Source organism: Anser brachyrhynchus (genome assembly GCF_964034855.1).
Source record: "Anser brachyrhynchus genome assembly, chromosome: 2".
In the NCBI taxonomy this organism is placed as follows: domain Eukaryota; kingdom Metazoa; phylum Chordata; class Aves; order Anseriformes; family Anatidae; genus Anser; species Anser brachyrhynchus.
The window spans coordinates 157,401,697-157,420,190 of record NC_137695.1 but is presented as its reverse complement, the minus strand read 5'-3'; the positions used below and the strand labels follow the sequence as shown (position 1 = coordinate 157,420,190).

General features: G+C 41.2%; 1 protein-coding gene across 5 annotated transcripts in view; it reads left to right on the top strand.

Annotated features, from left to right (window-relative positions):
• PTK2 (protein tyrosine kinase 2) overlaps positions 1-18,494 on the top strand; it is a 203,892-nt gene that overhangs the window by 37,902 nt on the left and 147,496 nt on the right. For 4 of the 5 annotated variants that reach the window (XM_080582105.1, XM_080582104.1, XM_080582102.1 and 1 more), the window contains exon 3: positions 4,576-4,602. The exons of the other annotated variant lie outside the window; for it this stretch is intronic. The gene's annotated coding sequence lies outside the window, so the exon portion shown is untranslated. The remainder of the gene's footprint in view (positions 1-4,575; positions 4,603-18,494) is intronic. 5 annotated transcript variants of the gene reach the window in all.

The following is an 18,494-nucleotide window of genomic DNA, read 5'->3' as shown; positions in this document are numbered from 1 at the left end:
TTCTTGTGGTCGTCTGCTTGCCGCGGCTCTGGAAAGAGATCTGTGCCTGCAGCCTGGGTAAGTGTGTGAGCCTCTGTCATGGCCCGTGGAGCCATATTCTCATCTTACCATGGGACAGGAACACAAAGCTCACAAAATATTCCTGGTTTTGATGATTAGATGTTACTCTTGGAAAGAAGGAAGTTAAATTGTGGCTCCATTTCCAAGAAAGCATTTGAGGAAAGTCTGCAGTGCAAAATGCATGGTTTCATTCAAAACAATTTTTTTATTTAAACTTTTTTTTTTTTAAAAGAAGTGTTACAAATATATGAATCCCTTGGAGTGCTGGATATCATAGAAAACGCTACTTGTTGACTGGATCAGCAAAGCCTGTGTGAGGACTGTACTGCCGCAGACCATCCCAACGGGTATAGAAGTAACAGTAGTATTCCTTCTTTAAAATGAAGTCCTTCTGTGAATTCATGTAGCTAATTGATTTACTTAGCAAGATTTTTGGCTGAGGAACTGTATTTCGTAGCACCTCTAACGTTGTTACAGCTTCTTTCCTGTTCTGTTATTGTTACCTGTGTCTAGTGTTACAGAAAGTGATTGGAAATGACCTCTTGAAGCCATCTCGTTCCTTCATCCTTCCACTATCTATCTAGGATTAAAAACAGTTTTCCTTGAGAAGTAGCTTACCTTTGCTAGGTATATAAAAGGCGCTGGAAAAAAAATATGGTCTAAAGTTTATTTTTCTTTTTGCCTATGTAATAACTGGCAGTTTGTTTCTATTTAGTAGCATGGTAAGTAAGAACATAAACGCAGAACGTGACTGATTTGCTTGGAAGTAGCAGTAGAAAGAGAAATACATGAAATCTGCATGTTTTTTAAATACGCTTTGAAGAAAATGTTTGGAACAGATGGGAACGTACGGTTGGCTCGTGTTACCCAGCTGTAAATACGGTGCACGTGCCAGTTCATGGGCGTTCAGGAAACGAGTTGCGGGAGACAGGTCAGTGCAAACCTCCAGTGGGGGGGGGTCCTCACCGACAGAACAGCTCCTGGAAAAGGAAGTAAAATGCTCTTGTCTCTGGACTCTTGCAGTCACACACAAGGTTAGGAGCCTAACTTTAGTTTTCCCTCTTCCTAAGCTCAGCAGCGAATGACTTTCTCCTTTATAGAGATGTGAATGGTATAATGTGCTTTGGATTGTGCTGTAATGCAAGGGATCATAGTGAGCTCAGATTCCCAGCAGCGACTGATGGGCGGAGGTCTGGCCTGGCAGCCCGGTGTGTGGGGCTGTGTTGTTCTAGTAGGGTGGCAGGGTGAGGTGTTTGCACTCTTGGAAGCATCAGGTGGGGCTTTGTGAGCTCGGCTCCGCTCCAGGAAGTGAGAAATGAGGGAAAACTGGGGGGCGACACTGGGGAGGGGAACTCAAAAAGGGAAATCTTTTTGCACAGCAAAGAAAACAGGTGTGTAAACATGATCTGAAATGAGTAGCTGGCTGAATGCGTAGTCTGTTTACTTCTCAATGAATTAAGTCTTTAAAACGCTGTCAGAACCCACTAGTCTTTTTTCAATGTTAGATGTTAAATGAAAAACTGTATTCAGAGAATAAGCTTAAAAAGTTTCAAGCCAGAAAAGATGAGAGTGCGCTGGGGAGATGGGGTAGGCCCAACGGTAAGAAACATCATGGAATTTAATCTTCAAAATTTGTGATGCAGCTGCAACTAATAAAAATGCATGAAGGTAATGAAGTAAGTAACATTTACTGCTGTGGTTCCTGCGTGCACAGTGACCACAAAGCGTGGAACTGGTACTTCTGTTTGCAATCGTGACAGTGTTTGCTTCGTTTTTTGCTATTATGAGTTGATGTTTCTTAGCAGTTGCTGTTTTCCGGAGTTAAGATGCATTAGCCTATGGAAGACCTTGGGCTTGATGGAAATCTTTGAAAAATACGATACAAGCAACTCGCTAAGTGCACTGATGCAATTTTCAGTTGACTGATGTGACCTTCAGGCTTCAATTTCTTTTGGCCTACTTGTTTTTAACTCTAGTGTGTGCGTGTCAATTAATCTTGGAAAACAGTCTCAGTGTTAGAAGAACGTGGACTTGCAGGAAGCCGCTGAGTATACTTGTCCCGGAGGTGCAGCATCTCTTCACTTTATGCATTTACAGAACTAATTTGCAGTGGAACTTGGAAGTACTAAATCATTACAGTCGTGGACTTCAGTATAGCAGCAGATCTGATCTGGTGGGTCCTAGGGAGGTCGGTGGGACCTACCTGTGCGCAGATGCCTTCGCACGGGGATAGCACAGAGGAAGAAGCAACTCAGGAGTTGGGGACAAACACACAAGTACCACAAGCAATTCGTTAAGTTAAAGTCACGTGTGTGTCCTAGACACAGAGCTTTCCCTCGAGCTGTTTGAAATTGCTTGGCTAAGTTCAGAGGATGTAAATTAATGTTTTCTGCATATCTCTGTGGTATGATAATGTATTTATCTGGCGGCCGTGTTTACCATTATTTTCTTGCGATCTGTTGTGGAGGCACAAGTAATCAAATGGGCTGCTTCAGGAGTAATAAATGCTGTGATAAAAATTTTCCAGTACATCAAGGGCTATAAGGAAACTTTAATGCAGCTTTTAGTTTTTTATGGTAAATTAAAATTTCAGTTTTCTTTATAAATTTAAGTATAAACGGAATTTAGAGATTAGTTTCCATCACGGTAGAAAAATTAAAATCAAATGTAATGCTTTCTGCTCTGCAGTCTTACTCTAGGTTATTTACTCGAGTGGCCAGGGTTGTTTGTGTGGTCTTAGTGACAAGCAGAAATTGTTTTGTCTTTATCCAAAAAAAAAGTGTGGGGGGAAACTACCAAACCTATATGTAAACAGGCGGGCAGAAAGGTGTGACGTTTCGCTTGATTCATTAAATTTTACAAGTTAATTATAGCTTCAACATTTTTCTGCCAGAAGGAAGCTCCCTTCCTTGTACACTGATGTGTGCTCGATGCAGAAGCTGTTGCAGGAGGCAACTTGAGGCTTTTCCTTCCTGCGGTTCGTGCAGCTTCTTCCTGCCTGCCTTTCTCCTATCTAAAGGCATTTCTGACCACATCAGCTCGTTTTGTCCATAAGCAGACAGCATGGTGAGCAGCTCTTCGATGTAACTTAACTGACTTTCAGACTTTTTGTTCTGCCGGAACAAAGCATGCAATGTTTTCTCTGCTCTTTCGGGTGTCCTGTTGCTATTTTTGTTTGGCATTTTAAGTGTGGTTTAGCTTTGTTTTGCTTCTTCACTGTTCCTCAGAGTACTGAAGTTCGGTTTTGAAATTTTCGGGAGGCTGCCTTTAGGTTTTCTTTCCAAGTGTAATCCTCTTTGGTATTCAAGTTTTGCCATTTTTTGCAGCTGCAAACGTGGCTTATAAATGAAAGCAAGCATGATGTTACGAGTCTGGCAGTGAGAGCAGGGCTACGTTTATTAAGCCTTGTTATTTCTTCTAATAGGTACCAATGCAGTGACCGTCTGCCCTGATAATCTCTGAATTTGTTCCAGTTGCTACACCTATTGATGAAGTTCAACTTCCACTGGGCTTTTGTACCCAGAACAGGGATTTTGTTACTCAATATTGCTGTTGCCTTTTGACCAAGCAACTATGTAGACCTTTTTTCATAGTTCAGTTTAGTTTCTTATTTGTTTTCTTCCTACTTTGCCATATTTGTATTTATTTCAGTTTTCATTAACCCCTCGGTGCTTGTCCCCTGTCCTCATCCTTACTGACCTGGAGTAACTCTTGCTTTCTCATTCTGGGTGGGTTGTAGTTTCTCTTCTGAGCCTGGTCAGCACCTCCAGTCCCATGGGCGGATCACATAGATTTGAGATGACAGATGTAGGAAAACCAGGCAGAAGGAATATAATGAGTTATAATTTATATTATTGCCTGTTCACGTACTTACATTGATGTCTACTCTTTTTAAGGTATCATTTTTAATATGGTCTATTTAGACTGAACTAGTGGTTTTTGTAAGGTCGATTGTAGTTCAAGACAGCCTTGACTTTTACTATGAAAATGTTCAGCAGCTGTGTCTTGTGGCTCAGACAGTGGCAAAGATCAGTCCTCCTTTCTTGGAGTATTGCTTCTCGTGTTCCAAGCCTGGTCGTTTGTAAGGTTTCTTTGGTAAGGTTTATATGGTCTGTTCTCTAAAGGGTTAAGAATAAAGAAAATAATAATGCCCTCTTCATATGCCAAGAGTAACCCTGACACTTCTAACACTGAAATTATATAGGTAATAATAGAGAAATGCATATGTAATATGAATTTGTATGTAGTGACTGGTATTCTGCTGTAATAATTACCCTCACTGCTTAGTGTCATCTTTATCCTTCAATTAGGCGGGCAAAACATAATCTTGTTAATGAACAGGGTGAGACAAGGGAAATGCTTCTGACTTGCAGGTGGCATGCCTAGCAGCTAGCAAATTGCTTCAGATAATGGGCTTTATTAAGCAAGTACAGCTTTGCAGAAAAGTGATTAGGCTGCTTCAGTTGCAGGGCTATTTTCCCTTCTGCTTCTAAATGTATTTCTTTATCGTTACAGATATTTCAAGACATTCCTTGCCAGCAGGTAAGTTCTCTTCTTTCATTTATGTCTTGATGTGACAGCGAGCAGCGTTCAGAGGCTCGCTTGCAATACAGCAGTGCTTTTATATAATCAGAGTATCGGTTCGTACCGGTCCTGCCGTGGCACTTAGTCACGCGGGGACCTGAGGTAATGCTAAGGTCCAAACAAGACCTGTTGAGGTCCAGAGACTTTCCCGTTCAGATGGTGTACTTTGACAAGAGGAGGAGGTAACTGGAATATATGCCGTTGTTAAATATGCATGTGATGTGGTTAACGTTTAAAACAGCACAGCGTGTGATAAAGCTGTCAGAACAGCAGCGGTATTGGTGGTGGTGGATCGGAGGGACAGCCTGCAAGGAGGTGGATGGTGGTTTATAGTTGGCAGGACTCTCCCCAGATGCTAGCGGGGATGGTAAGGGACAAGTTCACCTGCCCAGGGTTGCAGGTGACTGTGGCAGAGCTGGAAATATTTCTTTGTTAAACCCCGTGTCTCACCATCAGTGTTCTTTTTTTTTCCAAAAATAATAATAATTTAAAAACAGTATAAATTGACTAGCGCTGTGGGCCCAAGTGTTTGCCATGGAGCTCAGGATGAGGGTGGTTTTTCATTGTTTGCTCTCACAGTGTGTCATCTGTGTCCCCCAACATGAGTAACTGAGGGGACAGCCTCTGTTTGAAACGTGACTTTTCCATTAACAGCACGGTTTACTCAAACCTGAGCAAGTTTTGGGCTGGATATTTGTTATCAGGCCTGCTGCCTGTTGGCCTTACTCTTGGTTGGTGATTTTTCTTAAGTATCCTTTCTGTTATTTCTTCTTGCTGAAGTATGCTTCATATCTATCCATAAAGTGTCTTTATATAGTGAATATCTGAAGTGCAGTGGTATGTATTTATTATGTCTATTATTCGGAATCTGCTCTGGAGGTACCTGCTTTTTCCCATTTGAATCGAATGACCATTTCAATGAAAAGCTTGACAAATTATCTGTTGTACAGTCTTTCCCCAAGAGCTTGAATGTGGCTGCTCTGAGAAGGAATCGTGCTTGCTTGGAGGAGGGAAGAGAGCTCTAAATCTGGAGAAAGTTGTTTTCCTTTCGGGGAAGGTGTACCTTTAAAAGGATGTGAGAATGCTGAGAGCAGTTGTCAGGAAGGCAAGTACTCGTGGAGGATGCTGCAAAATGTTTGGTGAGGCTGTGGCAAGCTCTGGGTATCGTGTTGTTCTGAGTTTCCATTCGGGACTCAAAGATTTTGTCTGCTGCTGTGAATCTGAGTCACAACGAGATTATTCCTTTCAATTTGTGTATGTGCAGGGGGCTGTCCCGGTTGCAATTCCGAGTGCAATTTTAGCTGTGACATTGAATACTGATAGAAGGCAAATAATTGTCCAGGATTTTGAAATGGTAACCTTTTTCTGCGGTAAGGTACGGGGATTTTATATAGGTTACAAAAGCTGTACACCGTAGCTTGACTGTAGCAAGGATTTAACAATACTCATAGGTAAGGAAATTAAGGGAACTTGTTTTAAAAACATACTTAAAGTGTTGTCAGAAGAAAAGAATGCTTGGAAAGGAGTCCCACAGAGGTCTGACTTGTCCTGTGGTATTACAATAGCTTCATTAATGGCCATGATGGTGGACTTAATGTGCTTATTCAATTTACAAGTGACAGCAGTATAAAAAGGGCTACAAGCACACTGGAGGATGGAATTAAAACTCAACAGAAACTTGACAAACTGGAGAAATAGCCAGGATGAAAGATACAAAGCATTTGAATAAAGACGCATTCGAATAAATTCTGCGTTTAGATGGGAAGCTTTAATTGATGTTGTTCTGTCACCAGAACTCATATTTGCAGAACTTCACTTTCTTTTCTGGGTGCCACTTTTAACAGATGCCAATAGAAATGCTCTCACTTCCGCCTCCTGTGTTTTAGTACTCAACTTTGCATCGTAATCCACTGAAAGTTTTTTCGGCACTTGAAGACTTTGCAGTTGCAAGGAGGGTATTTAGAATGGTCTTAGTTACAGTGTCTCGTTCAAGGTTGTGTTGCACGTAAGTTCGTTGTGGTCAGTGGTATACCAAAGTCATCCGGAAAACTTCCTCTTCACTTCGGTTTCATAACAAACTCTTGTGGTATGAATAATTGCTTGTGTGCTGCTGAAGGTATTGGTTGACTGGCCGCTGGTTAAATCATTGCTAGGGAGTTGCCCTACATGAGTCTGTGTCACTGCTTTGACGTCTAGGTAACTTCTGTGTTTTATTACCTTTTAACAGAGCCCATACATACGATCGTAGAGGGTTTCTGCAATGTGAGCCATTAGGGACTTGGAAGGAAATGTGCTAAAATATCATAATTTCAAAGCCAGATAGAGAACAAAGTGTTCTTGTCTATATGTGAAGCTATCCTTGAATACGGGTGTGTTCATAGTATGCCTGGAGGAATGAAAGGCTAGCTTCCTTTGGTAAATGCAATTAAACTTTTTGTCCGTTTGGCACTGTTGGAATTAAAAATAATCCCTCCTGGATTTTATTCCCCTCTGAATTTAAAACAGGTATAGTATTAGTGATGTAAGTGGCTGTTCTTAAGCCTTGGTCCTTTGTTCTTGATACTGTAGTGCAAATAAGTACTCATTACTAGAATCAAGAAATAGTAAGAAAGCAAGAAAATGTGTATTACGGGACTACATCAGATAGTTACAGAATAATGAGAAATGAACATATACTGGGTTTCTAGTCGGAAATGGAGCAAAGCATTTTCCCAGAATGGAATCTTAAATGCGGATGTTCTCTCCTTGAAGACTCTCTCCTTCAGAGATACTCTGGTGAGTTGAGTGAAGTGGTGTTCTCCTAGCGTAAAGTATTGAAAAGTGAATAGGAAATGAGTTATCTTGTCTGCGTAGCTGAATTCCAGAGGTGCGCTATATTTGAGGTCTCTCCAATGTTTTTGGGTGGATTTTGTGATGCACAGCATAGAATTTAGGTAAGTACCATCCACACACAGCCATTGTTATCTTGACATAGTAAATGGCTTTGGAACTAGCTTTAGTTCCATGTGACCAGAAAAAAAAAACTATAAAAATGAAGTGATACATCTTCAACTCAGCCTAACAATGTTGCTCTTCCTGAATTAAAAAAAATGTTTTCCTTCCGTCATTCGTTAGTGTGTTCCTTCTTACAGAAAGCCTGCTGGTGATCCCTTTAGTTAAACCAGATTCGTCCCCTGGAACCCTCCACAGAAACACACTGCCTCAAAAAAACCTGCTGCTGCTTTTTCTGTTAGCTACCAGCTACGAGGCAGGGTGTTCAATGCTGTGCTGTGTAGCCGGATCCTTCTTATCCTAAATCTACACCTGCTGTCTGATGTATTTGCATATAGCAACCTGAAATGCAACAGTGCTTTTCAGACTCGAGGGGAAAAAAGAAGCAGGGTTACTTTCTATGATGTTAAAAGACGGAAAATTAAAAGTCGGTTTTGAGGAATAGCCAGGTGAAGTCGCAGTAGCAAGAACTGACAAATTGATGAAAAGCAGAATTCTTAAAAATAAATGTTCCCGCTTAATACAGTGGGTAATAAATTCTGCAGAGATTATTCATATAGCTGAGAACAAACTCAGTAATACTAGCAGAGAACTGTTGTCAATGTCGCTGTTTAAAGCACAAATGAATAACCAACTGTGGACTCAAAAGTAAATAAGTACAAAATAGTGGCCTTTTGATTTGTTGCTTCAATTCTAAAGAAGTGAAAGTGAACTGTGCTAGAGACTGTAGGCAGTTCCTCTCGCTGCTCGTGTCACATTGCCTGTTACACGGTGCCTAAGGGGGTATGCAAGGAAACCTGCATCGGCTGTTTCATTACAGTAGTTTCAATACCTTTGGAAAATCAGGATTTTCTTCAAGGAATTTTTGAAAATTTTATCTAGATTTCTGCTTCTTTTCCAACAGTATTCAATTTACTAAATTAAATAAAACAGTATTAACATTTTAAATGTATTTTTCATATGTTTGTAATATCTCTGGTTGTAGTTTTTTTACTTTGTGTTTAGATGAGGCACTCATACAAATGAAAAAACAAGGAATTAGCAATTTTCAGTCTATAAAAAGCTAGTGCTGTCACGTCAGAATAGTTGTCTGCATGCCCCTTGAAGTTTGGAAGTCCCAAGAAAGCTTTTTCTTCTTTTGATACAAGTGTACTTTATAATTTTAATTCTTTCTCCACCATTGAGGAATGTGCTATATCTAGACTTCCAAATACTGTATCGCAAAGCCCCTATTCCTTTTGGATGAGAATTATTGCTGATAAAACTTGTCACCTTGAAGAAATTTCCTTTGCCTATTGTAGGCTAAATCTTCCTTCTTTAAAATTTTGTTGTGTACTTCTAATAATCTAATTCTCTGTGCTCATAAAATACCTTTTGCTACTGTTATATACCTCTGACACTCGGTAAAGCAATGTATCTATCCTTTGTCTGCTGCTGTGAGGTGTCTGGCTTTTTGTATTGAACACTTTGGGGATGTGAGGAGAAGACAACAAAAACTTTGAAATTCAATATTTGCAAGCCTTTTTAATGAAACTTTCTATGCTCATTTTGGCTGCTCTTTTGACACTGCCCTCTCCCACCCTTCCCTTTGCCCCCATGCGTATCTTGTAGCTCATGTCCAAACAATTCAAAAGCAACAGCATGGTTTTTAATTAAAAGATAACTTCCTCAGTGAGTAGAGTTGAGGTGATGAGACATACTGAACACCTCACTGAAATCTAGGTGGCTTAGCGTTTCTTCTTTTTCCTTTAGAAAATGTTGTTAATCTTTTATTTGTTGTGGCTGGTCTCCACCTGGACTTCAAGCTGTTGGTCACAAGCTGTTGAGTGTGACAGTCTGGACTGTTTTCGGTTTGTCTCAATGTCCATTTATTTCGTCCGTGCTTCATCAGTTTGTCTACGAAGATGTTGTCAAAGGGAGGCAGTGCTGAAAGCTTTGCTGAAGTAAAGATAAACAACATCCCCTTGTCCACCAAGCTAGCCCGTTCATCATAGAAGTCTATCAGGTTGGTCAGGAATGATAGACCTCCATCACTTGTGCCTGGAAGCTATCAACAGACTCCAGAAACCCTTGGGGTTTGCTGTACCCTGCTGCATTGACCCTCCAGCAGATACCAGGGTGGTTAGTCCCCCGTGATGACCACGGTCTGCTTATTCCAGTTATGTCCTTCCATATCTCCTGCTGCACTCCTTGTTAGATATCCTTTTTGATCAGCTCTTCACCCGGTTATCATCTGTGCCCTCCGTCATTTCTAGTTTCAAGCTCTTCTCACCAAGTTGGCCAGCCTGTTGGTAAAGATGCTTTTGCCTCACTTTGTAAGGTGGATCCCTTCTCTTCCAAGAAGTCTTCAATCCTCAGAGAGGATCCCAGCCAAAACCCTGTCGCCAACACCAGCTGTGCAACCTTTTATTGACCCACAAGATCCATCTACTCCTCAAGCCATTGCTCTTCTCAGTAGTATCAGAAGAAACAAAAAAGGACAAGTGCTTGTAGCATCAGTAAACTAGGGGTAGCCTTATATGTAATTATCAAAGCGAAATAATTGACTTGTGTTTGCAAGTAACTCTATGGTTTGTCAATGATAGTTAGCTAAGGCAGTAATTCATTATTCCCTCCTGAAGACATTCCATCAGCAAAATGCTGGTGAGCATTAATTTGATATTGTTTAGAGGCAACAATGTCACTTCATCAAACCAACCTGAAAAGCTACCAAGATCTGGTTTGCTTATTTTGAGATTGGTTTAGGGCATTACTGGCTTTGTTATAGCCCATGAAAATACAGCCTAATGGGAAGGTAATTATTTAGAAAGAAAGAGAGAATCTTTCTTTTGTAACAGGTTGTGGAAAGGGGGAAGACTATCTGCAATGACAGATCTAGGAGTCTTTATTTTTTAAAAAAATGCAGGATAAATATTAGTTGCTGCTGCTTCTCATTTAAAATGTTGGTTTGGTAGAGGTCATTTAGAAGGTAAACTACAATAAGCTGGTGTATAAAGTCTTGTTTTTCATGTTTTTTTCTGACCTTGGAATCTATATTAGTATTTACACTTATATGTTGGTGCTGTACATTCTGTAAATGTAACTTATGTGCCTCTGAACATGCCAGAGTTTTACTGAACAGTAATAAATTCTGTGTATGGCTATAGATGTAGATAAACTTGGTTTTTGAAAAAAAAAATGTTATTCATATAAACACTTCCATAAGAGATTCTTAAACTTCGGTATGTGTAGTACCAGCAGTGTAAAAATGTAGTTTAAGAGGCTCTTCCATCTGTGTGTGGCAGCCAGACTGTGCTCGAAGGTTATGTTTGGCATCTCAGTCTTGCACTGAAGGGACAGAAGAAAAAGAATAGAAGGAAAAAGGTTTCAGCGTAGGGTATTGAATTTTGGGGATAAAAGTCAGAACTGGGAGTAGTGTGGCACCCCTGGTAACTGGTTTAGTCTGTTTTGATGCTCAAAGTGAAATTCAATGCATTTATCGCTTGATTAATGCACTATGACAGGACTGCATGAAAATGTAGGGAGTAGGAGTTGATGACGTGAAAAGTCCTTCTAGTCCTATGCTTTGTGTTCCTGTAAACATTAGCAAGCTGGTTTAGTAGTCTGATAACTTTAAAAAAGCAAACAATGAAATAAAACAAAAGCCTGCAGCAGTTGAGCACATTCCTGTAGTGCTTCCTGTCTAGCTCCCAAGATTTTGGGGGGACACACAGTTAGGATTGTTCTTGATTCTCTGCAACCACCTGGACGTGGAAGAATTCCAGAAGTGAAGGATATGCCATATGCGAAGCCAAAGGCACGTTGCTGAGTGTTATTCAAGTGGCATACTTGATCTGGATCTAAAGTGGAATTTTGTCTGGACTCTACCAGCGTTACAGAAACATGAGATTTCTCACATTTCTGCAGGAAAAACTGGTTTTTGGCCTCAGGGGAGTAGCTGTGTAATGAATGCTGTTGTGCTTCTCAGAAGTGAAGGTTGGACTCTGGTGGAAGTGGAGCTGGTGCACTCATTTCAGCGGGTACCTTTGCAAAGACCTGACCAAGCGTCCCTGTTCCAGCTTGATGGAGCAAACCCTGCTGGAATGAGACATCCTGATAGTAGCAGAGTATGCAAAAATTGTTTCCCATTTTGTTACACATAATTGTGTGCTAACAGTGAACTAATTGTCAGTGCTGTTTTAGAGCATCAGCCAGAGGGAGTTGCTTTTAAATTGAAAGATTGGCTGTAGATGCTCTAGGAAGAGTATGCCTCCTCATTTACCCTGGGACACTGTACAGCTGCAAACTCTAAGGGAACTTCTTAAGGCTGTTTGGTAAGGAGTTAGGAACTTAAGGGATTTGTTTGCTGTAGGGTGGGTTTTTCTGAGTTTGTAAAAATTTGTTTGAAAGTCAAGGCAGGAGGTAGGTAGCTGAGAGAACTGGAAAATTCACCTATCTCCTTAAAGGACGAAAAAAAAAGATGTTAAAGCAGAGCCAGCCTTGCAAGCGGAGGACGGTGAGCTATTCAGGCATTAGGGTATGGTGTATGAGAGACTGTGTCGCTTCTTTATAGCATGAAACCTTTGGTGGCAGCTGTTGAAAGTGTCTTGTAATGGTGCAGAACACAGTAAGAAAAACATGAAATTCTGAAAGCTAAAGAATTTAATAATTACAGTACATAAACAGGTATACTTTATCTTGCAAGCAGTATCATGCTTATGCCCATAACGCATTTACTCTGTTTTTAATAAGGCTACTCCACAGAAAAGTACAATTTCTGCTAATTTCTGTAACCACTTCAACTCCTGTAGTTCTTCAAACTCATAGAAATAATACACAGAATGGATTTCTCTTAAACCACGCACCATGTTGGTTTCCTGTCCAGTTATATTTGCATCTCATATTGTAGCTTTCTGCTGCAGAAGCAACCGAGATGACTAAACCTTGATAAATTTTTTGAGATGTTACTTTTCCCTCTAAAAAAACTCAAAAGTATGGAAAAGGAGCATTCTTCCTATCCCTCCGCTTTGTCAAGATGTTGACATAATCTTTCTGGATTTCTGTAAAGCTTTTGATCTTGTCTCTCACAGTGTCCTTCTGGACAAGATGACCAGAATGCAGTTAGATAAAAGCATAATATGATGGCTGAACAACTGGCTGATGGGTCAGGCCAAGAAGCTTCTTGTAAATGGCGTAACGTTGGGATTGTGACCTGTTGCTAGTAGGGTTCCCCAGGGCTCCATTTTTAGGACCAGCCCTCTTCAGTGTTTTCATGCACGATTTTGGATGTAGGATGTGGAGGGTTTTTAGAGCAAGTCCACAGATGATACCAAAATTGGGTGGACCTGTTGATTCCATCAAGGGTGGTGAGGCCTTGCAGAGATCTGGACAAATTAGAGGGGTGGGCAATCACCAACAACATGAAGTTTAACAGGAGCAAGTGCTGGATTCTGCACCTGGGAAGGGGCAACCCTGGTTATACGAACACACTGAGGGACAAGGTGCTGGAGAGCAGCCTAACGGGGAGGGATCTGGGGTTTTGGTCAACAGCAAGCTGAACATGAGCCAGCAGCATGCCTTGGCGGCCAGAAGGGCCAACCGTACCCTGGGGTGTGTCAAGCACAGCATCGCTAGTCGGTCGAGGGAAGGAACGGTCCTGCTCTGTTCTGTGCTGGTGTGGCCTCACCTCAAGTCCCGTGTGCACTTTTGGGTGTCACAGTACAAGAAAGATATAAAGCTGTTAGAGAGCATCCAAAGAAGGGCTACGAAGATGGTGAAGGGTCTGGAGAACAAGGCGTATGAGGAGCAGCTGAGGTGCCTTGGTTTGTTCAGGCCAGAGCAGAGCAGGCCGAGGGGAGGCCTTATGGCGGCCTGCAGCTCCCTCACGAGGGGAGCGGAGGGGCAGGCGCTGAGCTCTGCTCTCTGGGGACAGCGACAGGACCCGAGGGAACGGCATGGAGCTGGGACAGGGGAGGGTCAGGCTGGGGGTTAGGGAAAGGTTCTGCACCCAGAGGTGGTCAGCACTGGGACAGGCTCCCCAGGGCAGTGATCACAGCGCCGAGCCTGCAGGAGTTCAAGACTTGTTTAGACAACGCTCTCAGACATGTAGTCTGATTTTTTTTGGGTGGTCTTCTGGGGACCCAGGAGTTGGATTCGATCATCCTTGTGGGTCCCTTCCAACTCAGGATATTCTGGGATTCTAGGATACCTGTGGAATTGGGCACAATTAGCAGTGTGTTTTGATGAGACCTGAAACTTGCTTGGATGTGCTTTTTATACTGTCCAAGTATGTTAGTACCTAAGGTTTTGATAGCAGCAAATATGAAGTAAAGGAGGGGTGGGGATGACGGCGTTACTGAAAGAAGGATTCTGGAAATCAGGTTGGAGCTTGTGTAGTTGTTTATATAAAATATTAGTTGTTTGTGTTTTTTTTTTTTCTGCAAGACCTGAGTTGGGAGTGGTTTGGGATCGTCTCCCAAAATACACATAAGCTTGTTTGAAGTAGAACATCATGGGCCACAGTGAACTAAGAGGAAAAACATTACGTGGTTGAACTTTTATCAGACTTTGTTATAAGTTACGCCTAAAATGATCATAAATGAAAGACTATATGAGAATTCCTGCTGATTGTTCCCTGGTCAACTATGCATCCTCCAAGAGGAGGATTAAATGGTTTTGTTAAGCTTTTAAAACTTTAGACCTTATGATACGGAAAGGTATATGGTGGGATGTTAGATGTAGTCGTGATGATTGAGGTTCTGGAAACATCAGCAGTTGAATTACTGACATTTTGTAATGTACAACTTGTTTTATAATGGTTTTAAATTGAAATTTGGAGGACAGTGATGAGCTTTGTTGAACAACCTTCCTCTTTCAAAGCCTGAGGGGAAGAGGAAGTTTGTCCTTCCTACCCTCAAGACAGAAACAACTAGACATAAGTCATTTAACCTATGAAGGTGACCTATTAAGATGGCAGTTTCATAGATACTTCTGCAATTTAAAAATTCTTACTCTCCCGTCATCTCAGAATGCTTAAACTTCTCTACCAGCAGTTTGACTGCATTCTGTTCTCCATGTGCTGCCACCAAGACAAGGCCTGTGATCTTCCACTGTTTATGCATTCACTGGTTTTTGTCTCGGTCTCTTGTTGCATAAAAACCTTAACATCATGACTAGGTTGAAAGGCATCAAATGGGATTGTGGAGACGAATGCCACAGGTTTTTTGGAAGTGGTGTTTGACAGCTCACTACTAGACAAGAGATGAGTTCTTGGCCTTGTCAGATGCTGTTATGTGCTGACAGCATTGCTCCTGTGACGTTTGGTGATGTAGGTCATTCAGGTTGCTGTCAGGTTTTTTAATGTTGTGTCTACCATTGCAAGACACTGGATATTTATTTAATATCCCTTTCCGTAGATCTGAAGAAGGGCTGTGCCTCAAAAAGTTCTCAGCTGTATCACTTGGTCTTGCACTTTTTGGTTTTGCTTATTTTAATTTGTATTACAACGTTTTTGACTGTCTTTCACTTCATTGAAATGCCGCTTTTTACGTGTAGTTGTCCTCAAGTCGCTGGATAAAGTTAATTACACTTACAAGTCAGTTGAATTTGGAGCTACAGTGGAGAGATGGTGTGGGTCTGCTTGTAAACGTACGTGTTGCAGAAGGACGCAGGCTAGGGGCAATTGCTGTCTTTGAAACAGTTTTACCCAGTGTTACCGCTTGTTAATGAACCCAACGTGGGCTTTATTTCGCAGTGACATCCCGAAAGCCTTTTTACAACTGAGCCATACATACTTGTATTTTCTGGGCACTTTGGTTTAGAGTTTACAGGCACTTCCGTGGGTAAGCCTGTTTGATAGAACAGTGCAGTTTTGTCTAATTGGAGCAACAAATGAGTTTATATAAGGTGGTAGATTTTGCATCGAATAAAAGGTTTTGTGTTACCCGAGGACAACCTTTGATCCCCATAACGGAGCGGATAATGCCTCATGCAAACACCAGTAAACTTTCAAAGAGCTGCTTCTCAGGTAGTCAGAGACACGGGAGAAAGTTCCTGTAAAGTGAATGGCACTTCTTGGTAGAAAATTGTAAGGGGGGAATGGTTGAAGTGAACAGGAGTTGATTTTTTTTGTGTGTGTGGTTTAGGGGCTATGCTACAGCTGACTTTACTGAGGTTGTGATAAAAAAAAAAAAAAGTTAAACTGAATTTTTTTTTTTGAATTTCTCATGCAACAGTTCTGACCCCAAATTATGCTAATGGAAGAGGAAAAGGTGTATTTGTGCAGCTTTTCTTATATTTTAAATATACATTATTCTTTTCTTGATAGGTTAGGCACAGAATTTGCTTGCTTAAGCAGCCTTAACATTTGCGTTTATAAAACTTTAATTAAGGAGACATTATGTAAAAATTAATTTTTAATTTCCTGCTTTCTTAGGCTTGAAGGATGTCAACACTGGCTTGACTAGTCTAACACCGAAACATTAAAGTTAGACGGGTGTTTATCGTAGCCTGTAAGTGTTTATTTACACATGGAAATTATTTGTGCTACTCTCATCCTTCAGTAAGAAATACATTACTAACCGTTCCACCAGATTTTTAAAAATATAAATGGAATAATGGTGCGTTATTGTGGAGTTTTTTTTTCCATTTGCGATTGCGTTTAGTGATTTGAAAGTCTGAGGAATTGCTAATGTTATATTTGTGTTTTATGTAATGCTGTGAGTCTTTGAAAATTACATGCTTTCTTCTGAGGTGCGGTGATACATAAACTAGACACAACTCTTAGTTGTAAACATCTTTTTAGCATGCATTTTTTTTTGGTAAGCTGTTGTTCTAGCTGTGCATTTAGCATCTGGAGGAGAAGCTGGTAGGATGAGGGAAGCATGTCCAGGCTATGCCATTTCTGGTGAATTAATTGGACCCTCTGTGGCTGCGTAGCTTTCTGTTGTATAACTGGTTATTAGATAGATGAGAGAAAAATCAGCCCAGATACGAGCAGGCACTTCAGAGACTTGCTGACCCCTAACCAACTTCTTTTTCCTCTATCGCCTCTTGGAAGATGTGACCAATTACTTCTCGTTTACCTTTGAATTAATGAAGAGGGGCTTTCAGGAGCGTCTGTAAGGTCAACTGATCCACTCATGCATCCCTTCCACAGAACAAAAGTGATCCTTGCAGAATGAGTCTCCATTAAACAGCATCAAAGGGGGGGGTTCTCCCCCTTGAGGTACTTTCTGCTGTGTTTACCCCATAACCGGAGCCTTTTCCCCACAAACAGAGGAAGCTTTTGTAAGGTTCTGGTGACCGTTCTGGATAGCTTTGTGTCTCGCTCCTTCTCCCCATCCAAACTGGAAGAGAAAAGCAGTGCAACTGGTAAGCACGGGGAGCAGAATGATCAGACTTGATTTTGCCTTAAAGGAAGGAGCAGGAGGTGCAGGGCTGGCTCTTTTCTCCTCTTAGCTTTCCAGCTCACCATCAAGCAGATTTCTGCTTTGTGGAAGCGCTGGAATCGTGAAGGAACTTCTCAAAGACATCTTGAGGACAACAATAGGGTTTTTGGTAAACAACCTAGAATCCAAAGAGGCAGAAGATTGGAATCAGGGCCCTAAGGAAGGAGTAATTTTAAAACATTCTCGGATTTCATGGTGCTGCCTTTATATTTCTCTGCAATAAGCCTTCACAAAAGTAAATGGAAGGAAGTGGGAGAGTATGAGGGGGCTAGTCCACCCACAAGAAAATCTGCTGTGACTTTGATGCCTGCAAATTAATGCAACCCATGTGGGTTTAAAAAATGGCTAGTCTTTATTTATGGAACAATAAAAATAAGTTAACTCAGTGGTCCTTCTAACATCTGGCGTCTTAACAGCATGGGCCAAGACACTGCATGTTGCTCAACGTCAGAGGATCCTTTGGGAAGGGAATCCTTTGGTATGGGAAACTTCAGAGTATTTTGCTCCTTCTCTCTCCCAGCGTCCTGCCCAGTTTCCTTTCCCCAGGTATTTTTATAATGGAATATAACAGAGGTATTTTGGTAACAGTATTTTTATAATGGTATTTTTATAATGGAATATAACAGAGGTATTTTGGTAACAGTATATGAAACACAGCCATGGGAACTAAGGAGGACTTGCATCTCAAAAAGAGATACAAATGCTACTGCAAAATGTAGTTTAGAGGATACTGATGCCAACTAGGTGCTCACGGCATGGTGAGGATGTGTTACTTAAATAAGCACTTCCCAGGAATCGTGGCCTTAGATGCTTTCTACTAATAAAGCTCACCAAGCGCAGGAAGAGACCAAGGAATTAATTCAACGTTGGGTTGAATTTATGCTAGAAAAATGTCTGAAGCAGAGAGATGAAAAATAGTTTATAATGTGGAATGAATTTCATTGGGATGCTAGTATCTTCCTCTGGGCAGCTGCAGCACCAGGGTGTGAATCCTGCAGTGTGTTCCCTCCTTGTCCTGGCTATCAGCTGGCCCAGGCTGAAGCTCGGAGGTGTCTTTCGCTGTGTCATATGAGCTGAAATCTCAAGCATCCTCAAAACAGAGCAAGAAATCCTAAAGCAGGATCTGCTTTATGGAGTGAAGACTAACGTTGAAGACTAAATTCCCAAATCCACATTTCTTGAGAACTTTCCAAAAGAGAACTGATCTTACCGGTCGTTTGCTTTGCTCTTTTTTTTTTTTTTTGCCTTTTTTAAAGGATGATACATTTAGGTACCAGGGCATCCCAAGAAGATCTCCATTACAGTCCTTGCAGAATTGAGCACACCCACAAATAATTACAGTAATTGAAGAAACTGTAAGGGGTAAGCTTGAGGGGGTGCAGATCAGTAAAAATTACGCTGCAGTTTCACTCTTTGGAGAGCATTGCTGCT